Below are 16,331 nucleotides of genomic sequence, written 5' to 3'. Positions count from 1 at the left end.
CCAGAATGAAAAGAAATGTACATGTATTATTGTAACAGAATTAAAATGTTTGCATTTTAATAAATGATACTGGGACAGCAGAGGTTAACCAGCTAGCTTACTTTAAAGGAGAACCACACTCACAGACTCAAAAAAAAAAAAAAAAAAACATGTTTATTCCATCATGGTTTGGTGTTTCCTACATTTTAACACCACTCTGGGACTATATACAGATTTTTAAATATTGTTACATGTAATTTCTGAGTCTGACCACATGGGGTCTGGCATCTTGAGGTAACGCCGATTCTTTAGTCTGCCTCTAGGTATCCCACAATGCAGTGCTCATCTCTAAAAAATTACATCATGCAAGCCTCTTTCTTCCTAAAGCTCCTGTCACTGCACAGATTTTACATGCATACACTGCTGTCTTTCACTTTCAAGTAAAATTTCATGCCATTCAAACACAAACCGTGCAAATGCCACAGAACATTTCATAATTGATTTTTTACTGCTGCTTCTTTTTAGAATACTAAATTGCAGTTTTTTTGTAAAGACTGAATTCTATTACTTTGACATCTCCCACCCCCCTTCACACCTAACTTCCCTAGCTGTCAAAGTGCTAAGGGGTAATTTGAGCTTTTACCTGCTGTGATTGACAGCTCACAGCAGGAGACTTGACTTGTTAACTGTTTCTTTGTTCTAGCCTTTACTTTCTGCATGGGTAGGAGGAGGACCAGTGAGGTGTGACATCACAGCATGGGTGGGTTTTTATGATGGTCATGGTGATATCAGTTTGGGGAGGGAATTGGCCAAAAAACTACCTGTATTCAGTGGCCCTGATGACATTAATGAATTGGAGACTTTTCCAGGGTGGGTTAAAAGTTTTTTTGAAAGTGAAACCACCACAGTACAGTAAGGCACTGATCTAGTGGAGATAAGCAATCAATTTAAAATATTTTAAATGCTGTGATGGTGTTTATTCATAGCAGGGAAAATAAATAAGGAAAAAAAAGAACAGAGAAGTTGAGCATTTGATAATAGAATCCCATTGTTATCCTTTAAAACACAAACAGTGCAAATGCCACAGAACAGATTTTCAAAGTGCTTTTTTACTGCTGATTCTTTTTAGAATGGCTAAATTGCAGTCTTTTGTGATGCCTGAATTGTACTACTTCAACACATCTCCCATCCCCCTTCACACCTAACTTCCCTCGCTGTCAAAGTGCTAAGGGTAATTTCAGCTGTTACCTGCTGTGACTGACAGCTCACAACAGGAGACTTGATCATGTAATGTTTCCTTGTTCTAGCCTTTACTTTCTGTATGGGTAGGGGAAGGACCAGGGAGCTGTGACATCATAGCATGGGCAGGTTTTTAGGACGGTCATGGTGACGTCAGTTTGGGGATGGAATTGGCCAGAAAATTACCTGTATTTATTGGCTTTGATGACATCAATGAATTGGAGACAGCAGCAAGCTTTTCCAGGGTGGGATAAAAGTTTTCTGAAAGTGAAACCACCACAGTACAGTAAGATACTGTTCTAGTGGAGAGAAACAGTCGATTTAAAATATTTTAAATGCTGTATTGTTGTTAATTCATAGCAGGTTCTGTAAATAGGGAGAAAAAGGACAGATAAGTTCAGCATTTAATAACAATACAGTAAGGTACTGTTCTAGTGGAGGGAAACTGTCGATTTAAGATATTTTAAATGCTGTATTGTTGTTAATTCATAGCAGGTTCTGTAAATAGGGAGAAAAAGGACAGATAAGTTCAGCATTTAATAACAGAATCCCATTGCTGTTCTTTAAGAAAAATAAGGGAAATGTAAATCAGCTTTTAAACCATTAAAACATCACCCCACAGTGCTGAATATGACCAGAGACGGTGGGCTTGGAAGAAGCCTTTGTTCATTAGCTCAATAAAAAGAGAGGAAAGCCCCAGGCTCTACCATAAACATTTAGATGTGTACTGTAGCCATCTATGTTAAATTCAACTTTAAAGGGAGATACTGTGAGAAACTAGAGTCAGGTGACCAGATGAGGACATTCTACAAGCCATCTTGGATATTATATTTTACAGTGAGTAATCTTTTGAGTATTGAGTATTCTGTTTTGGGGAGCCTGATTAGAAAGACTGCTCATGTATTTCATTGTGCCTTCCTCTATCAGGTAACTTATTAGGGAATAGTAATTCTCCTAGATTCAGTCAGGAATATAGTGAAGCTTAGAGATATTGTTTTTCTTTATTTGTATAAGTCTGCCCATCAATGTTATTTTCAATATTCCCTGTCATTTGAATGCTTTGCTTTACTGTAAATATATTCAGCATTGGGAATAGTAATTCTCCTAGATTCAGTCAGGAATATAGTGAAGCTTAGAGATATTGTTTTTCTTTATTTGTATAAGTCTGCCCATCAATGTTATTTTCAATATTCCCTGTCATTTGAATGCTTTGCTTTACTGTAAATATATTCAGCATTTTCTTTTATTATTTACTATTAAATATAATTAAACTTTTACTGTGGTTGGTCCTTGTAGAAAGTATTTAACCTTTGAAAGTGCTTATATTTATTTGGTGGCACTGTGTGGGCCACTCCAGAAGGCCTGTCTTCAACCATTACCATTTGTTTTAGTATTAATAGTATACAGTATAATTGGACACCCTTTGTTAAGGGCCTTAGAGTAGCTGATTGTGGAGTGTCTGGTAGTGGTGAAAACTACCTCATACTCTGGGCAAAAGAAGACACAGCAAGTAAATCTCTGCCAGCCTTGTGTGTGTGTGTGTGTGTGTGTGTGTGTGTGTGTGTGTGTGTGTCTGTGAAAAATCAAATCTCACAGTGTGTGCGTGTTAGCTACTTGGAGCAGGGACACCAAGCACTGGGCTTACAGACAGGGTGCTGGAGGTCTTGGCTTGAACACTCTGCTGAGAATGTAACCCTACAGCTGTACCAGTGGGGGAGTCTTATTGGGAACCTAGAGGGAGACAAACAGAGAGACCCCAGACTGAGGGTGCTCCCTATGCACTCTTAAAGAAAACTGTGCTTGATGCAGAGAGGTCTGCATCTGGAAATACTGAGTGTATCCATTTGTATTCCAAATGCACATCCCTCTCCAGTTTCAGTGGTGAGGATTCAGGCTCCTTGATCACTGGCCCAGCATGGGGATGTCACACCTTTTTCTCCTGTTGGGCTCCTGACAGATTCTCCTGGACCAAGCCCAGGAGCTCCCTAAGCCTTAAGGTTAAGAACACATGCCACAACACACCCCTTGTGGGATTCACGCACACCATCCCACTCATCACATATCCCATCCATGCGCCCGCTCTACCTATACCCATATAGCAACTCAAAGGGTGAAAAACCCTTGGATTCCTGGGGTATCTCCCTGTATCCAAACAGCAGATGGGGCAAATACTTATTCCACTCTCTCTCTTAAACTGGTCTGCAAATGCCCTTAGCATGGTCTTCAGTTTAGAGTTTAACCTCTCCACAAGGCTATTAGTCTGGGAGTGGTAGGAGCTAGTCTTCAGGTGCTTGGCCTCATAGCGCTCCTACAGACAAGCCAGCAGGTCTGACATGAAATTGGTGCTGCTGTCAGTCAGTATTTCTCTCAAGAAACCTACCCTGCTGAAAATATCTAGCAAAGCATTTTCCAACTTGTCTGCCTCAATGGAGGACAGAGACGCAGTCCTCAGGGTATCTGGTAGCATAACTGCTCACAGGTTCTGCAGTGCCATGTTATGCCCCCCTTCAATACTAGACCAATAAACATTCTGCATAATATGTTTCTCGGTATGCTTTATGCCCATATCACTTGTAAAAGTAGTCATGGTCTATGGCTAGAAGTGACAGATGGTAGGCTCTGCACACTACCAACTGCTATACAGCCCTTCCTCAGGGGTCCACTCTCTATATAATAACCCTTTGTTCCAGTATACAGACTCCCCTTTTCCTTGAGAATCAGGTGCCTCCTTAGCTACCTCCTCGAGCCTTGTAATGTAGGACCCAAGAGCTGAGCCTGTCTCAGCTCTACCTTTGTGACCCTTCCCAGCTCCACTTCCACAGGAAGTCCGTTATCTTCTGACAGTGCTGCCTCACTATCAGCCTGAGTACTACCACTTATCTGTGCCCTTGCAGTCACTCTGTCCAAGAGAGCATCAGTACCTATCAGCAGCTGTGGCTCACCTTCAGGCTCACCGTTACAGGGTAGCTCCCTCCTTGAAATAGCCACATCACCAGCCCCAACTACAGATGTGGGGTCTGTCTGGATCCCCCTCAGGTTACCAGACCCACATGCCTGCCTCCAAGCTTGACTGCATGTAACTGCATGCAGACAAGGTAACGCATTATCAAAATAATTTCCTATCAAGGCATCTGCAGGGATATCCTCAAACACATCTACTTGCTTGCTTTCTTTTCCACTCCCTATCAAGGTGAACCCTTGCCAAAGGTATATGGAATGGGGTCCTTCCTAAAGCGCTGACGGAAGTTGAGTGCCCAAGCAAATACTGCTCCTCTTTCACCACTGAATGTTTCACAATGGCTATTCTTAGCAGTGGTCTGCTTTCCATCCACTAAGATAAGATACAAACTCTGGTGAAAGTTTGGTACCCCTGTTGTCTCCAGACAACTTTCCACTAGCAAACTGTTATTCCTCACCTTTCTTCAGTGGACATCTGTATGCTACACTGCCCCTCTGGATACATTTAAAACATCTTGATCCTGGACATGTACCTGAACTAGTGGCTTCCCCTTGTTACTGGTGGACTCTGTTGGGGTGGTTTAGACTGTCCACCATAGGTTCCCTTATATATATGTGCAGCATTGGGCATCCCCTCCTTGTGCAGTGGTGCCCTGCTTGCTAAGTAGAGATCCCCCTTTCTCCACAGCTCATCTGCAGAGTTACACATTCAGTCTGCCAACCAGATTCTCATGTCCTCAAGCAAAGTGCTAAGGGCTTGTTCCCTCACCAAAAGGTCTGCTAGCTTTTCAAAAGTGGTCACCTGACACCCACTCTCCCAACTATGAAAATAAGTGCTTAGCTCAGCAACATAATCACATACACTTTCATCTGCCTTATGTCTATGCTCACAAAACTTTTTTTCTGTAAGCTTCAGGTGTTAACTTATAACATTCCAACAAACATTGTTTATCCTTGTCATTGTTTAAATTATGGAAAAGGTTCAACAATCAGTATCAGACAATTTAGAAACAATGCTTACAGCTTTACCATGGAGTACAGGGGGTCAGGAACTGTACCCAGAGCCCTTGATCAACATTATACTGTTTACATATTCTTTCAACTATATGAAAAAAAAACTATATCAAAATCATCACTCTCTGTATACTGTGGAAGAAATTTACTGAACTTTGTTGCTTCTGGGATTCACTTAGTCCCTTCCCCATTACCTCCATGTCGCTTCTGGGATTCAGTTAATTCCTTCCCCATTACCTCCATGTTCCTGTTGAAGAGTCAGCATGCCCCTCTCATGTTGACACTGCTTTTCATTTTCTACAAATTCCAAACTTCACAGTCTCTCTGGTGATTCTAATTCCATGCATTTTGCCTCAAGGTCAAGTCTCTAACTCCAAACAGTTTTTAAATCCTATGAGGAAAAGATAAACTGCCCTGTTTTTGAGGGATGCTCATCCCCATCTCTACACTGGTTATCTTCCTGGTTGTTGGTATGTGCTGCAGCTGCGACTAAGACTGAAATTATTTCCTCTGTCAGGCTGGCATGCATTAGTCCTTTGAATGTGTATACCTTTGACAACCGATTCACTGTCAGCTTTCCATAATCCTCTGCTGACATCTTTGCCTTAAGTTCCCTGATTAAACTAAACTAACAAAAATAAATAAAACCATTGTGAAAAATGAAACTCTGTATGTTTACCTTTTGGCTGCTGACAGTACACACACTTGTAGTGACAACTGTTTACAGGCAAAAGAAGTTCAATTAAAATCCCACCATTGCTCACCAACATGTGACTCCCTCCTCTGGGCCAGTGATCAAGGAGCCTCAATCCTCACCACTGACACCCGTGAGGAATGTTCACTGAGAAAAAAAAAAGATACACATAAATGTCATCTTCCAGTATTAAAATCTATACATTTCAGCAGTTACAACAATACAGATGGACATACATGTATATTTCTTTTCTGTCCAGCAGGACCCAGTGGAAGTGTATGTTAATGCTGAAACTTTGAACATAATGAAAATTTCATTGAGGGTGTGCGTCTGTACATAGGTGGTTAGGGTTCAACTATGAGCTATGGAAGGGGATATATTTTCTGGTGTGTGTGTGTGTGTGTGTGTGTGTGTGTGTGTGTGTGTGTAAGTGGTAAGTGGTTAGGGCTCAAGGGGATAGATTTTCTATTGTGTGCGTGTGTATGTGCGTCTGTGTGTAAAATGCCCCAGTAAGGTATACTCCCACAGTATGCAGATGGATCGCTAATACTGGTGGTGGTTAGTATTAGTCAGGCTCAAACAAGAGCCTGAATTCTCTACCCATACAACCAATTCATGATTCAGGGAGTTGAGTCCATAGCTCTCCACTGTCCAGATTTTCACAGAACATTTGGCTCATAGTTTTGGTCTGTTCCTCTTAAAATTTGTGTTTTTCTGGCAAATCAATGAGAACTGAATTCACTAAATAATGACAGCTCTTTCAGGAAACATATGGTAACATAAAACACTTTATTTTGGCAACTTTCTAAATTATACAAGCAATATTTAAAATGTGTCCCTGGTTTTGGGGCTTTGCCCCCCCCCCCAAATAATTTTTTCTCAGATTTCTTGTGCTGCGAAGTTGAAAGATGTATTTGGTAGTCAATTGGATTTTACAAGGAGCTGAGAGCTTCAGGGGAAGAGGTGTTTAATGCTACTTATACTAAGTTGCTTGCATTGTTAGTAGCACAACAGGTAGTATACTTGCTTTTGATGCAGAAGACTCTGGGTACTACTCCCACAGTATGCAGATGGATCGCTAATAGTGGACTGTGTTGTACTTTAATGGGAGTGGATGCTGCAGTCCTATGAATATCCTTTGGAGGAGTTATTTAACTATGAACCCATTATCAGTTTGCCATCCATTCCACATTGCAAAATTACTAGCTTATCATTTTTTAATGTAGCATAGGCAATTTATTCTTCAAGGGCAACAGGCGCTTTATTTGTAGATGAAACAATGAAACATAAAGTTGTTTTCTAGCAGCAACCTCTTCATTAGTAACAGATCCCTTTAATGTGGAATTATTTAGATGACATAATTCTGCAGAGATTTTGCATAATTACTGCGGTGGTGGTGCTGCAGTAGCACTGTCGCCTGACAGTAAGACGTTGTCCCGTTCGATTCTCAGCTAGAGTGTCTTCTGTCTGGAGACACGCGTGAATGGGCATACCTTCATTGCATCAGGGCTGGCAACTCGGCACATAAAAATCTACTGCCAATCATTAGCAGACCGGAGTTCCGCTGTGGCGACCCCTAACCGGGAAAAGCCAAAAGACACAACAACTGATACTGGTGGATTGTAAATGACAGAAGTTTGAGTGGCTTTTTATAGTTGAAATTTTCTGAAATGGGTAGTTTTGTCATTATTGGTTCATACATTTTGCTTCATTGCTCACTAGAAGAGTGTTCGAAACTACAAATTTAAAACATTTTAAGAAGTGGTGCTGTATTATACAAGGAACATAATTTAATACTATCAAGTTACTACAATCAGGAAGGTGAATCAAAGAACGTATACATGTATGCTTGCTCACAGGCTGCAGGAGATCAAAATAGGGGAAGAGACCAGTCACCAATGGGGGCCCCCAGGGTTCGGTGATGAGATTTATTTTGTTTGGCATATACCTCTCAAAAGTAAAAGGAAATACCAAAGGGCTTTGGCCGACTAAGTTTGAGATGACTACATGATAGGAGCAGTTATTAAATCCTCAAATGACTTAACCATCATGCAGGAAGTTTTATCCCAAACAATAACTGGTACCAGAATCATGAACTGCCAAATTGACAATGCCCCATAAGAAATGACCCAGTTGTTTGTACAGTGACATAACGTTTGACCAACAAGTGCCCAGAGTCATAAGAAACTCTTTCTATATTGCACAGCTTATAAACAAATTGATTGTGACTAGATCTAGAGATGTTATTGTCCCCCTTACAAAGCTCCCTCATTAGGTCATTTTGTATAATGCCCACTTAGCCATCTGTTCAGACCAATGCAACAATTGGAATACCCACAGAGATACCTTGCTAAAAGGATACAAGTCCTAAACAGTAGGTCTTGCATGGACCACCTCAAAGATTTATCACTACACTCAGTATCCTACAGAGTGCTTAAAGGTGACGTGTCTAGCATACAAGGCATCCTCTGACCTAATACAGATGGAAGTCAAATGGCATCAGAAATAGTCAGTCCAGGTATCTAAACTGAATGCTGTGGACAGATGGATATATATCCAGAACAGACTATCCATTCAAGTAAAACAACGCTCATCCCGGTCCATATTCAAATGCAAATTTGAATCCGCTTCCTTCTGAATGATCAACCCTTGTTTAGACTTCTCTATTTAAAAAAACATCTTAAAGAACATCTTAAAACTCATTGGCTTTGTCCATGTGCTAACCCAGACTGCTATCTTTTTCCCCTTCCTTTTCTACTCCTCTAACCTATGCCTTCAAATCTAGCTATTACCCTTTTCTTCATAATATGAGGATAAAATATAACTTCTTTTTCTCTTAACTGAGTCTTGCTCATACCTTCTCGTGTGTGTAGTATATTGTTTAGTATAATTTCTTACTAAAATTTTTATAGTTTATAATTTTTAATTTTTCTTTGAACAATGCTGCCTCTGTATTTGCTTTATCATGTCTTTTTATATTGTTAACTTTTGTCACTGCTCATGCTTGGAGCTTTTCTCCCCGAGCCTCTACTGAAAATGGACATATATCCAGCTAGACTAGCCCGGTCAACAAATGTAAAATAAATAATAAATAAATAAATAAAATTGGATCTTAGGATGGGTAATAGAAAATATACTCCAGGATTACCCCTGGTGCCACTAATGGACAGAGGCAGCTCCTAAATGCTGCATCCCTTACATGGGTCCCCTCAAATTATCTACAGTGTCATCACATTTATTCTCAATATGGCTAATATACAATTATCAGCCACGGGATAGGTAAGACCAATCAGGAAATGTTAATTCAAGCAACAAAATATTAGAAGTATCAACAATAAAATTTCCCACCTGCACGCACTCCTGGATTTACACTCATTTGATATTCTATGTCTTACAGAAACCTGGCTAAAACCTGCTACCCTAGACCAGGAAATTACCCCTCCAGGTTATAGTATCCTTAGATGTGACCGCAAAACCAAAAAAGGTGGAGGCATTGCCATTCTCTATAAATCTACTCTCCAGGTTTCCTTCTTTAATGAACTACCATCATTAGATGCCATGCCAAATCTGAAATGTTGTCTACCAAACTCCAAATAAACAACTCCAAATCTATCTACCTAATTTGTATGCATCTTCCCCCTGGTAAAAATACTACTATTCCCGAAAACTTACTTAATTACCTCTCTACCCAACTACCACAGGAGACCATTGTACTGGGTGACTTCAACATAGACTGGCTTACCTGCAATTCTCTGAACCCTACTAACCACTTAAATCTCTTTGGATTCACTCAACTTATAACCACTCCTACTAGAATCCACAAACCTAACAGGAAAGAATCTACTCTTGACTGGATCCTTAATAATAACCACCCTAGCAATTGTACTCCAGGAACCCTTCCCGACAATATCAGTGACCATATGCTCACTTACATAATCAGACAAAAACTTCATATCCCAACTACTCATAATCTCAAAAACTTCCCACTCAAAAAAATTCTTTAACCCAGATAGTTTCCTTAATGAATTGCAAGCACGTGACTGGTCACCACTGACCCATCTTGAACTTGATGAGGCTGTAACCTACTTCAACACTAACTTTCTTCAAATACTAGACTACCACGCACCTTCCCACTCCACTAGAATAAAAAACAAATCTGCCCCATGGCTTACTAAACAAACTAAGCAAAAAATGCTCCTTGGAAACAAAATATGGGCTAAATGGAGGGCTACCAAATGCCCATCTGATCACCTCCTCTTTAAACAATTAAGAAATGCCACCAAGAAGGACACTCAGAGACAAAAAAGACTTCTACCTTCACCTCCAACAATCCACTCAACAAACTCCACAAAAATTTTGGTCAGGGTTAAAACAAACTTCTTCAGCCAAGTCACTCTACTACTCCTGCCGCATTAGGTTTCAACCATAATAATTCCAACCTGATCCTTGATGCCTTTAATAACTACTTTACAGAAGCCATTCAATCCCAAGCCAATTCTCTTCCTCCACCTACTGCCTTCCCACCTAATACCTCCAAGACTTCACCTCCTACCTTTCATATACACCCTGTTCCTACATCTCTTATCTACAAGCTACTTAAAAAACTGAAACCTTGCACCCCTTCTGCCGACCATCTCCCATCTGAATACCTACAAATTGCCACAAAAGCTAGACTACCCCATATCTATCCTTATTAACAGAACTATCTCTGAAGGCAAAATCCCTACCATATGGAAAGTATCCCACATCATCCCTCTACATAAAGGTGGATCTTCTATAGAGCTTTCTAACTATAGACCTATTGCCTTACTCTCCCCATTAGCCAAGATAATGGAAAAATGTATTCACAAACAACTACTCAACCACTTACTACAAAATAATCTACTAGCCAACTGCCAACATGGCTTTAGACCATTCCACAGCACAACAACTGCCCTTCTATCCTTCACGGACTCTATAAATAAAAATTGTAACATTAACTCCTTTTCCTCTGGGCTATTTATAGACCTGTCAAAAGCCTTTGATATGGTTAACCATAACTTACTTCTACATAAACTAAAGTATCATTCTCTTGATCCACTAGCATTACAATGGTTTAGTTGTTATCTTCTAAACAGACAGCAAGCAGTACTTTGGGACAACAAACTGTCTTCATTACTTCCAGTAAATATTGGAGTCCCACAAGACTCTATCTTAGGTCCCCTTCTTTTTTCCATATTTATCAACAACCTCCATATGAACATACCTCAAGCCACCTGCATCCAATATGCAGATGACTCAACCTTAATCTGTACTGCTAAGAACATAGCCTCCCTCCAGTCCCTAACCCAAACTGTTTTCCAAAATGTAGAAAACTGGTTTATGCAACACTGCCTCCTGCTTAATCCCAAAAAAATCAAAACTACTGCTTTTTACTCCATCTCATAAATCACCCACTCCATTCTTCTCTAATACCTCTAACAATGCTACAAACATAACCCCTGATACTACCACCTGCCTACTAGGTGTTACAATTGATAACAGTCTTAACTATGATGACCATATTAACTCCAGCATAAAGACTGTTAACAAAAAACTTGGAACCCTCTATAGAATTAAACCCTTCCTTATCCCCACAGCCAGGAAAACTATTGCCCAAACCCACCTCATTTCTATCCTTTTCTATGCCTCAGCTATATATACAAACCTATCTAAAAATAATATCTCAAAACTTTCTACCTGTTATAATAGCATAGCTAGATTTATCACAAGCTCTCCATTTCAAACTCACCATTGCCTTAACCTTAAACAACTAGGATGGCTAGAAATGCAGAACCATATACTCTGTCAACAGTTACTTATCACTCAAAAGATCCTACACCACCCCAATAACACCCCTATCCTCACTAATCTGATTACACAATATAAAAACCTAGCTACACTACGTTCTGCTAATAAACTCCTGGTCTCATCAGTTAAATCTAACAACAAAGCTGGTGACTCACTTTTCTCAAACACTATAGGTAAAAACTGGAATCAGCTCCCTCCTGAACTTTCTACTCTAGCTTCTACTTCTCTATTCAAAAAGCATATTAAAGAACATCTTAAAACTCAGTGGCTTTGTCCTTGCGCTAACCCAGACAAACTTTTCCCCTCCCGCTCATACCCCTTCCCCTCTCCCCTAACCTATACCTCCAAATCTACTGATTTCTCTTTTTTTCTCATAGTAATAGGATAAATGTAAGGGCCTGACTCTGTTTGCCCATACCCAGCTTGTGCTTAGTGTACTTGTTATTTTTTTACTTAGTTTAATCTTTTAACATAATGTATTTAGTCAATTGTACCTCTGTACTGTTATTATACATGTCTTTGTTATACATTGTTAACTTTGTTAGTGTTCATGCTTGGAGCTTTTCTCCCCGGGGCCTCTACTGAAAATGGACATTTATCCAGTTAGACTATCCCAGTCAACAAATGTAAAATAAATAAAAAAATAAATAAAATGCAAATTGGCTAAGCTTAAAATGTCCTCCAAAGGAACCTATGTTGTGGCAGTAAATAGTTAAAAAAAATGCCGTCCGCCCCCCACTCTTCAACAGCTTCTAGCGCCTCTGTTCAGTCAGAAAGTACACCACGCATACCTCGCAAACCTCTTAGAGCAAGAAATCTGGACAAAGCCACAAATCTTTTTTTTTTTAATATTTCCCTTACAAACTTCGAAAGTTGATACGTTTTGCATTATTTTTTGTGAAGGGTATGAAGTCTGAAATTCGAATGTTTGTCATTATTTTCGAACTTCAGTCTTTAATGATTTGCAACTAATTTCAGAAAACCACAATTTTATGAAAAAACGGAACAAAACACAAAGCAAAAATCTAGACATTCTGTAAAAACCTCCACGGTTCGCTCGGTAACAAAACTATCAGTCACGAGACTATTTCCCCCTGCGCATGCGTATTTAATCGTTCACTTTCCAAGGCAGGAAAACTCTACATCGAAAATGTGTACTTAACAAGTGTACCACCAAGTTACCTAGGTGCTGTCAGATACTACTAAAATAATCACAGTGGACACGCAGCAAAAGACAGCAGTAAGAAATGTAGAGCAGAAAATACGTTTGCAAACACAAATTAAAAAAAGGAACGATAGTGCAACTAGTTTTTTTTCTCTTCATAAATCCATCTAGACCACCCGAGACTTATTTAACATTTATATGGATAAATAAATTAGCCAAAACACGAACACCAAGTAGTGTACAGACTGTTCTATACAGTTTGGTTAACCCGTCCATAATTATGACCAAAAAAAAAAAACATTTCGCAATGCTCAGAGAGAGGAGCTATTGCATGGTAAGTGATTCTCCATTGGTTGCTATAGCCAAAACAGCTCAGCCACGGAGAAGTCAAGCTACAGATACACAAGTGCCCTCTGGGAATGCGCGTGCAATGAAGCAGCGCGTTCCCGTGTCCAAAACAAAGTCAGTGTAGCTACACTTCCAAGCATCTGATTGGTTCGGCTTTACAACAACAGAAGACCCATAAAAGCATATCGATGCTATTAATACTTAGGCTTCAACTGGATCAGCTTATGAATATACAAAAATGAATCCGTAACAAATGACTAACAAGAGAAGCATTGTTGTTTGAGGTTATGGTTATATGAAAAATATAAACGGAAATATGTGTGTGCATGTGTATTTATAAACAGCTAAGCATAGAGCAGTGCTACCAAACAAACATTTCCTTTTCTTAGATGCTCCACGTTAACTCCGGTTTAAAAAATATAGATTTAGAAATGAATGACATATCTCAGTCCTGCAGATTGTGGTTAATAAGACTTGTGTTATTATTTGTTAATGTATAGCATTAACAGAGCTGAAAAAGACAGCTTTACCACTTGAAGGTTAAAAATGTGCCACCCAGTAATCAACTAAAGAAATATCGATAGGGTATTTGGTACTAACACATAAAGTTAAGCACAACATAATTGTTAATCTTTGACTATTTCCAGTATATACGATTAATTTAACACTGATATTATTACCTTCTACAGTTCTGTTAAGAAGAGTTCACGCGACAGGTTGTCTTCAACTTTATGATTATAAACTAAATTCAACAGGAGAAGGCAAGCAGGCTACCCAGATCACAAACACAACTCAACCAGCTGACGATTTAAAGGGCTACAACAAACATATAGCCTTCACAATTACTATAAACTAGAATTGAAGTGGCAGTTGGGGCTGCAGCACCTTGTATAAGCATAGGGTAATTAAGACTTGAAGCCTTAAATCTTCCTTAAAAAGAAGTTATGGAATTAAGAGTGACAAGCTGGGTATATAGCACTTACAAAATATAAACACTACACAGCCATAATCCGTGAATGTTCTCAGAAAACATTAAATGCTGTTATTCACATTAGTCAACAATATCTCCCACGAGTTTATAATGGTAGAGTCTTCCTTGAAGCAAGGTCTTTGTTTACGGATGTGACGAGCGTTCAACCCCCACCCCTTTAATCTGGCTTTTCATCCAGAACTGCTATTGTGGGAGTGGCAAATAGTCAGGAAATGAACAAACATGGAATTTGTGGAGAGGTGTATGGGCTACCCTGTCGTGTAATTCATATACTATATACGGATCCATTTAGCTGTGCTGTACTTAAAGGCCATTTTTTCTATATCTGTTGCTTACTTCTTTTCATGTTTATACATTATAATTTGTACTTCTGTATTTCCACAATGTACTTGTACTTCTTCAGACATTGCAAATGACGCTTAATGGTTTTAGATAAGGTAAGTACGTTCTAGGCTAGCTGCTCTTGTGAGCTATTTTAAGCGTAGGCAGTTCCCTTTTCAAAGCAAAGGTGAGAATCAAACCCTATACCTTATATCTGTTAGGTAAACATTTTAAACATTATACGGAACAGAAAATACACTCCTGGGATTCCACCTGTGTCCCTGCTGGACAGGGGGTGTGGGTGCTGACTTGTTTAAACATGGGTTAAACTCTTGGCTAGGCTTATAAGGGCCTCAGGGGCAATAGCCTAGTAACCTCCTATGATCTTACGAGTCCCCAGTCTGTTTATGGAATGTATTTTATAATTGTATACCCTTGATTTGTAAACTGTAAACGTTTCTACAGTTTTAAATGGAATACATTTTATCATTTTGTTCCCCCTTATGCTGTACTGTAATGTCAGCAGTCCATTTTCTCATTAAACATTTAGTGGCAAAAATATGGTTCATAGATAAGTACGAGACTATCAACCTTTGCAACCCTTGTGTTGACATTTTAAGCCTAGCCAATTTCCCTTTTGGTGCTTGAATTAACTTATGTCATAAGTTCATAGGTGATTACTTGGGTAATGGCACAAGATCCTTTACAAACCTAGCGAATAATACCCAAGATAAGACAATGTTGTATCTTAATTCCCCAGATATGGGATAGGGTAGTATCAGGGCAGTGGGTCTTTGGGTTTTGGAGCCCTGAGTCATTTTATAGACTGTTTCGGTCCATAAGGGACATGGGCAGTACCCCCGGAGTGAATTTACAGTTCTCCATCCATTTATCCAAATTCTTTTTGAAGAAAGTGAGGAATGGGCTTTGTTTTACGAAGGTGGGAAGTATTTTTAGTGAGAAACCTCTGGGACCGCTTCAGCTGGTGTAAGTGCTTGGTTAGGTACATGCAGAGAAAGTGTTGTACTCGTTTACGGGCTTAAAGAGGGACAAGTACAAATCTCATTTGGTTAGAGATTGGCCTTACCCACCTCATGGTCGATAATTATGTATTACCCCTAATGAGAATAACAGAGATCATACTGCAGATGATTAGAGGGGAACCCGTGCATGGAAAAGAACATTTAGGAGTTGCTTCTCTCCATTACTAGTACAGGGGGCAGTCCTGGGGTAAATGTTCTGTTTCCTATCCGTAGATCCAAGCTGTGTTTAAATATGGACAAGGATGAGCTTTGTTTTACTTAGATGGAGAGTCTGTTCCAGGGCAGCAGTATGCCCTGCGAGGTTCACCTGTCCCTCCAAACTGTTCTGTTGATGTTCTAGAAGAGGTTTAGATCCCTAGAACAAGTATTTCTGTTGCCATTTGAATTGGTGATGTGCAGTAAATCCATCAGTATTGGGTCAGAGGATACCTCATATGCCAGACACAGGTCATCTATTAGCATTCGCATTCTCTAGGATACTGAGTATAGTAACAGGACGTTGATTCAGTCCATTTAGGATATATTGCTTCGGCCTTGTAAACTTTTAGTTAAGGTATCTCTTTGGGTGTTCCAGTTGTTACATGTGCCTGGACTGATACATGCCAAAGGGGCCTTTGCTCTCGAGGGGAATTTCTTGGAATCTGTCTGTCAAACACATAATAAGCAGGTTATGTTCAGAGACCCAATTATAATCCTGTACGTGTGTTTAATTAGTGTTTTAACCATAAGGTGGACAGGTCCTTGGATCTT

The 16,331-nt window shown here is 39.6% G+C and overlaps 1 protein-coding gene across 1 annotated transcript in view; it reads right to left on the bottom strand.

The window, feature by feature from the left end:
* Positions 1-14,053, bottom strand: part of TCP11L2 (t-complex 11 like 2) — a 613,826-nt gene extending 599,773 nt beyond the window's left edge. Inside the window, exon 1 of the mRNA XM_044087900.1 lies at positions 13,907-14,053. The gene's annotated coding sequence lies outside the window, so the exon portion shown is untranslated. The remainder of the gene's footprint in view (positions 1-13,906) is intronic.
* Between the last annotated feature and the right edge of the window lie 2,278 nt (positions 14,054-16,331).

The sequence above is a fragment of the Protopterus annectens genome, chromosome 11.part0 (genome assembly GCF_019279795.1).
Source record: "Protopterus annectens isolate FY-2018-M chromosome 11.part0, PAN1.0, whole genome shotgun sequence".
NCBI classification, from domain to species: Eukaryota; Metazoa; Chordata; order Ceratodontiformes; family Protopteridae; genus Protopterus; species Protopterus annectens.
Note: the sequence above shows the minus strand (reverse complement) of the source record. Positions and strands in the feature narration are given on the sequence as shown.